This window comes from Caretta caretta, chromosome 17, assembly GCF_965140235.1.
Source record: "Caretta caretta isolate rCarCar2 chromosome 17, rCarCar1.hap1, whole genome shotgun sequence".
In the NCBI taxonomy this organism is placed as follows: domain Eukaryota; kingdom Metazoa; phylum Chordata; order Testudines; family Cheloniidae; genus Caretta; species Caretta caretta.
Genome location: NC_134222.1, coordinates 4098499 through 4106228, shown reverse-complemented (window position 1 = coordinate 4106228; position 7730 = coordinate 4098499).

Genomic DNA, 7730 nt, shown 5'->3' with positions numbered 1-7730 from the left:
CTATCCTGAGGGGAACTGGGGCTCAGCTCTGGGGCGATGCCAAGATGAAAGCACAGGGGGAAAGTGCTCACGCTTCTTCTGCTTTGCATGGCTGACACCGGGCCACAGTGTGTTGTGCAGACTGCACGCACCATTACTCCCCCCAGATGCTGAGAAGGCTAAATTGCACATTTATGCAGGTTCTAATACCTCTGGCTTCATTGGGCTGCAGCCTATTCATCTTTCTGAAATGAAGCAATATCCCCCCATTGCGGTAAAGTAGATATCTATCACCAGGCTAATACAATCATTGTGTCTAAAGCCTATACATCTTGCTGCCCCAGCCTGTCATCTCCACTCAGCATTTAATAACTACCATGTGATGAATATGTCCCTTTTGAGGGCTAACTATTATTAAGCGATGGTTGAGAACTTGATGATAGACTGCAACAGTTTGGGCTCTCTTTGGATGCAAAGCATCTCCAGGGGTTTGTGCAGCTGCAAGAAAGGTGACCTGTGCAAGCCACAAGGGTTTGTTCTCAGAGTTCTTACACATACACCAGGTGTGTGATGGGCAGTACCATGCTCATGGTGGTCTGCTCTGCCAGCTCTCTGCGTGTGGAACGCCTGTTGATTTCGGTTGTAGCTTTAGTTATAGCATCATGCTTTCAAAGAGCAGCTTGGTAACCTTGGAGAAGCTATGTATATAGAAGCAATTCAGCTTCTTTCCTGCTGGGTCTTTTCCTCTTCTCCTTTCAGGGTTTTGCATGCTAACGGGATCTGCGTTGTGAAGGCGTTCTGCTCTTATTGCTTTCTCTGCACCTGAGGCCATAACGCTCCGTCTGTGGCATCGCAATATGGCTGAAGTGGACCTGGTGATGATGTCACAAACAAGAGAATGAGGCCTTCTTGTGCAGGAAATGAACAGCAGGAGTTGATTAATTCTGAAAGAGATCCTGTTTGCATGCAAAGATCCTTCACCATGAAGGGTGAGGAATACAGGAAATGTATACTGGTCAGGCAGAGTTGTTTCCTCATAGAGGAGTAAACCTACCTATACACTGCATTGGGGGGTATCTTCAGGGAAACAAAACTCCGCAGTGTCACTGCACTGACTTTCCTGGAATTAAACCACAGGAATGGCTTTGGCCCAACACATTTGTCAAAGGTTTCTTGTTCATAAGGTGTTGGATGCTCACTGGGTCTGATCCTACCACTCTTCTTCACGTGACTCGACTGTGGTCCTGTGGAGACCTGTGTCAACAGATGCTGATCTCTAAGTGTTTTTCATTTACTGCAGTCAGAAGGGTTTTCTTGAGGCAGAATGTGTGACCCTCTGGTTGGTCTGTAGGTTTCTGCTTGCGTAGCTGTGAGTCTAGGGATGACGGTGAGGTATTAAGGTGGGCCTGCTGTTCTATCATTGAGAACAGTTGAAGATTACAAGCGTCCAGTTTTTGAAGCAACATCCCAGTCAAGAGCTCCCCAAGTCCCACCCTTGGATTCTAAAATTGGCATAAAAAAGGCACTTATGTGCTGAAGGGCGAATATAAGCACCCCAAAGGTTTTGCCATCCGATTGAAGTGTCCTTACTTCCCAGCTGGACTCCCCCATCAGCATGGTGCTGAACTAGAAGCCCACAACTAGGGGTAGTGCAGAGGCTGGGTTGGAGACCTGTGGTGCTGGAGTTGACGATGCCGATTGGGCAGGAAGGAATCTGCACGTGTCAGGGAGCGCTGCTTATCGGTGAGTCAGAGCGGGGGCTGCTGTGCGGCACGAGGAGATTATGATAAGGCTCAGATCAAAAAGAAATGCAAATGATTTTCTGTGAAGCTGCTGACTTTAATGCCAGGGAAGTGACTAGCCAATGGGTTAGCAATCTGACTGCACTTTAGAGGGTAAAGGCATTTGTGTATTTAATCTCAGACTGGAAAGGAGTCAGGTTGGAAGCAAACTTCATGGATGACCTCCACACACCCAAGAGCTGCCCTGCATACAGCTGTACCCCTTGATGGCCATCCCTTGTTCTCAGCCACGTCTCCTTGCTCCCAAACCCTGTGTCTGATCTGTGTGCTCTCAAAGATGGCCCAGAAGAGACTAATGTTTCAACAGGCAGATTCTGGCCCTCAGACAATGATGCGCCATGTTACTCCTCTATGGCTTGCTCCATGCCATTAACTAGATGGAGGCAACTCCCAGGTGAGACCACTTCAGCAAGGCTCCTACTGATTTGGCTACTTCCACCTCAGTGTAGCATTCAACCAAGGGAGGCCTCTCCCAGCTCTGCACATGCAGCTGCTGGGAATGCTCTCTTCACCCCATGGACAAGGGTCCTTCTCTGATTCCTGGCTACTGCAACATGTCGGATGCACGCAACCCCACCATTATGATCTTGCAGTCACATTTATTGTTGACAGCCTCTTTATTCCTCATTCCCTTCTGATACCTGGGAAGGTGCCTTTCCATCTATTTAATTATGCTTTCGCAATACTGCTTTCCACACAGATCAGAGTGAATTTCGTCGCCTAATTTACACCAAATAAACCCCCGAGCGAGGTGGTGGCTTACCTTCTCTTCAATACATAATTAATCAAGTGGACAGAGGTGCCGGGCAGACACGTTATTAATAGCTGGCACGCACGTGTCCCAGCATTTCCAATGATCATTTCATTTCTGATCTGCCATGTTGATGTATTATTTACTGGCAAGAAGTGAGAAAATTATTCTTTTTTCCCCAAAGCGCTACTATTCCACTGCAGCGCTCCCTGAGGGAGCCATAGTTCCATTTAATTGGGGCCCTGCCTGGCTGACTTCTCAAGCATGGCAGCGGGTGCACACTCGCAACCAGTTGTTGCTTAGCCTTTTAACTAATGAAATGAGCCAGTTTCCATGTAATGCTGCCGATACCCACCTTTCCTCTGCTTTAACAGCTTAATTGTTTGGCTGTAGCAGCGTTGGCTTGAGATCTCTTTATCCTGTATGTAACGAGCTTTCTTTAATAGCTGCCATAGAGAGGGTGTGTGGGGGGAGAGGTTCTGCAATTTTGCATGCTGTTCCCCAGTATACTGCCTGGATATTGCCTGCCACGTAGACAGCATTATGGATCTATTGTGTATTTTTTGTCATGAATATACATGACCTTTCCAGGCAAGTATTAACAAATCTTATATATAGTCTGTATTTGGTACCCTTTGAAAGACCCATTTTGGTTAGGTGATCCATTTATTTCTGTGTAGTTTGTTTTGATTCCAAAAACGGTAACTGTGCATTATAAAATCTACTTGATATGGGAAAAAGAACTTTGCCTTCCTATCACAGCAGAAACCAGGGTGGATGTCTGGCTTAATGTGAAAGATACTCCAAGTTCTTTATCCTTGCAATTCTTCCAGAACAAGATATTGTTTAAGGTACTACTGAATTCCTGCATGTTTGTTAAAGCTAGATTGGTAGCCCTCAGCGAATGTTAGAGATGCAAACAGCCACATGCCAAACTTTTACACACACTATACCTGTCAAAAATGCATGTGTTCTGGAACACCATATTCAGTGCGCTCTTAAAGATTGTAAGTGTTGCTAACTTTCCTTCTCCAAGCTTGTCTACGGTATTACCATTAAAAAATGGATTGCAGTAACTTCTTTAGTGTCCAGAAGAGTTATTCTGAGAAAATGGAAATCTTGCAATTCCTCCCTCATACGCAGACTGGCTTAGTGAGCTCTCTACTATGACAATAATGGAAAAAATGACTGTCTCATAGGAACGCTTGGAAAAAATCTGATGATGTCTGGTTACACATGAAACGATTGCACACTTCTCAGTTTAGTATATATTAGTCCCTGATACTCAGAGGTTATGTTCTCACTGATTAATCTATTTAGTCACTTTAATTATTGATGCCCTGTATGACTTCTACGCTGGGTTTTTTGTTTGTTTTTGTTGGGTTTTCCCCCCAGGTTTTTACAAATAAATAATACTGAATGTTGTTATCTATATGGTATTTCCATCTTGTGCATGTATTCATAGCGGTTGTGTTTTATTATGTGTTTATATTTTATATAAAAATTATAAAAGTAAAGTTAAAAAAATCAAATCTACGTGATCCCGATTTAAGGCTGTCTGTCACTTTTTTCCATAGAAAAGGATTTCCCCATCTTTTATTTTTCCACGCTAATAACGTTGGGAGATCCGTTCTTTTCCAGAAATGAGCTCTCCCACATCTGGTTGCTATTGGTAATGGTGTTTGCAGTGGGTCCTTGCCCAAGCCAGAATTCTCCTTTGGACTGTAATCCAACAGAATCACTGCGGGAGCTCAATGTAGTTGTCTTGAAAGTTCTATTTATTATTTCCCTCCAGAATACTATGATCTTAAGGCGTTCCCCCTGGATACAGTCCTCTCCAGCATTTGACTCCCCTTCTCATGTATTTTATTATGAGCCCAATTTGCCTCTAATGCTCTCAGTGCTGGGCCAGTTGCTGTCACGCTGTTTTATTACTGCTTGATTCCCTGCACATCTTCCAACTGGTGGGAGGAAGACTCTTGTCCCTGATGGAGAACAATGGCGCACGGACAGTTTGTGGCAGGGGTATGGCCCTTAGCAATAGTCCTGGCCAGGGAAGCAACTCATGCAGATGCAATAGGGATCAGCTCTGATATATAAACTCTTTTGCTGATAATCCACTGTCCTCCAGTTGTTAAATAGGAATGATGCTGCGGGGGGAGGTTGCCACATCTCTCTTTCCCTGTGGGATTTTTTAAGACATTGGTTTGGCCTAATAACAAACGACAATTCACCAGCGAGATGATGAGGCTCCTTCCAGGTGCAAGCTTGAAAGGCAGGCGGCATCAAACTGACCACGAGGCCTGGATGCTTTAATCCTATCATGTCGTTGCGTGTGCATTAATTATTGAAGAACTCTGCAAGCCGATCATTCGGTGGCCTCCTGTCTCCTTTGTTGTTTCCTTTACTCCGAGGGCACGAGCCACAACAGAATAGACTCTTACTTACAGACAAAAAGAAAATACCTCCCTGCTGGACCTACCATAGGTTGCTATCCCGCATCAATAGCAGTTGGGTGCACTGCTGGTGGAATACTGCAGCACTTTCAGAGAAGGAGATGCCCAAAGCTCTGTGGGAAGAACACCTGGAAATCCTCTTCGAGAAGTGACACAGCATCCTGGGAATGGGGGAATTGTTCTCCCCCGAACATGTGACTCCTGTCTCTCGGAAATGAGGAGCAGCAAATCACTGCACCTCAAGGCACTTGAGCTGTATCGTTGAGAGTCTCCACGCTCCCTCTAGACTCTTCTGCTGGCCAAGAGTGGCAGCTTGGTGAGCTGGGCTGGGCAGGAGTGTGGCCAGACTACAGAAGAGGGAGGCAGGACTCCTGGGTTCTCTACGCCTGATCTGACACTGACTTGCTAGGGGACCTGGGACAAGCCACTTATCTCTGTTCCTACACAATTATCTCCTCCCTAGGGGTGTTCTGAATGTTTCTAAAGCTCTTTTCACCCCTCAGGGAGAGCAGCTGATCGTGGGTGTGTGTGTGTATATACAGGGAAGTAGGCCAGACCTGAACCCGACCTGACTTTCCTCTGGGAGGGCTATCCTGCTGAACAGGGAGCCAACAGCAAAAGGATGCCCTTCCTCCTCCTGGAAAGCAACAAAGCTGCTTTCCCTCCTCACCAGTGTCCTAGTCTGGGCCAGTGCTGACATGCCTTTCTGTGGTGTCATCCTGCCTGAGCTGCCCGCATGGCTTCACTCCTGCCCTTGACCCTGTGGAGAGATTCAGGGGGTCCTAGGTCCATGTCTGGGAGCCATTGGGAACAGGGAGGTTCTGTTGGCCCAGGAGTGAGTGGCAGCCATTTCTCCCCCACCGCCTAGTGTGCGGCCAAGAGTCATGTCATGCAAGGACATTGTTAATTATTTGTATTGCGATAGCACCTAGGACCAGGATGCCGTTGTGCTAGGCACTGTCCAATCGCATAACAAAGGCATGTCTGAAGATATGTGCCATCTCCCCAAAGAAATGTGAAGTCCACTGGCCTCTTCTTACTCAATATAACGATTATCCTACCTAGCTCTTGCATAGCACTTAGTATAAAACCCAATCCAAAGCCATTATGTAATTATCTCTACTGGCTCATTGATAAACTGGTCCCATTTGCACTTCCCCTTCTGGAAACGTGGCCAAACCCACTGCCCCCCCAAGCCAACCTCTCACACCTCAGCCTTTTAGCTCTGAGTAAGAACTTGAGTGGCTCATGGATCATTTCCAGAAGAAACAGTGAGATTGTAGGGGATTTGTACTAACATAATTAAGAGGAAGCCTAGATCATTAAAACTAATGTGCCTGACATAAGTGAGGAGAAAGAAGTGCTTCGCAGAGACCTCTTTGTGCAGTGAAATATTCATCAGTCTAAATATTTAATTGGGGAAGCCGTAGCTGCCAGTGGTAGGCCCGATGCTAACAAATCCAGATCTTCATCCCAATTCTGAGGCAAGAAGATGAATGGGTGGGATGTGTGGGGGGGTGTTTTTACATCATTGGATGAAAACTGCAAAGCAAAATGCCCAGCAGAACCTGCTTCAAAGAAGAAATTAAAGAAGTTATTTCTGAAACAATCGCTGTGACTCCTTAGCTTCAAGTCAACCTGCTTTGATTATTGTTCGCCTTGCAGTAGTGCCTAGGGGCTGCAGCTGAAATCAGGGCCCCATTGTGCTAGGTGCTGTGCAAACTCATAGGGACCATCCCTGCTCCAGGCAGACAAAGGGTTGGAGGGGAAACTGAGGCATAGAGTAGGGATGGGATTTGCCCAATCTCACAAAACAGATCAGGAAAAGAGCTGGGACAAGACCCCAGGTCTTGTGCCTCCCCAGGCCACTGCTGTAGCCAGGTGACCACGCTGCAGCCCTGCATCAACCTCTGCTGAGCTGTGGATTTTCACCAAACCAGCAAATTTTCTGCCTGCAGCACCGACCGGCAGACAAAGGCAGATTGACTCAGTGAGAAGCAGGATTAAGCCCTTTGGAAGAGTCCAGCTTTCCCTTATACAGACCTGTGGGTGGTCATCTGCAGTGAAGTTACTGGAGACTTTGGGGAGGGGGCAATTGGCTTGAGAGGTGGAAGATCTGTGAAAAGCCATCTCCTGAGCAGAAAGAAAAAGCTCCCGGCAGCAGCCGCAGGAGCAGCCCAGAGAGCAGTTGTCGGACTGCTCCTGCTGGATTGTGATGCCTTTTTCCAGCACTTGGCTGGGGGTGTGTGGGATGCACGCATAAGCCTAGATGCATGCGGTCTGCGTTTGCCGCCCCAGTCAGTCCGATTGGGGGCAGGAAGTGTGCAGGAGCAGATAATGCCTCATCGTTAGTGGATGCTTCCTGACCTGGATTCTTTTCTGCCTTGAGGATCACTCGTCTCTTTGGATCTGAGCAGCTCAAAAGACAACAGAGCGAAGCAGCTATCCTTGCTCAAGTGATTCATATGTTTGTCTCGTGTATTTGGGTCATGGGTACCATTCCCTGGGATGCAGAAGGGACACGAGGCTGCCCAAATCACTGTCTGAACTCCCAGTGACTGAACCAGCACATCATCAGTAGTGAGTGTCATCGCGTGGGTGTGGAGTGCAATGCAGGGGGCTGGTAACCAATCCCCCCATAATTTTTTCCCTTTGAGCAGGACTACAGGTCTGAGTGACATGGTGCCACCTCTGATTAACGGCAGGGCTACCCCCAGATTCACTGCCCCCAGAGGGAAAGTC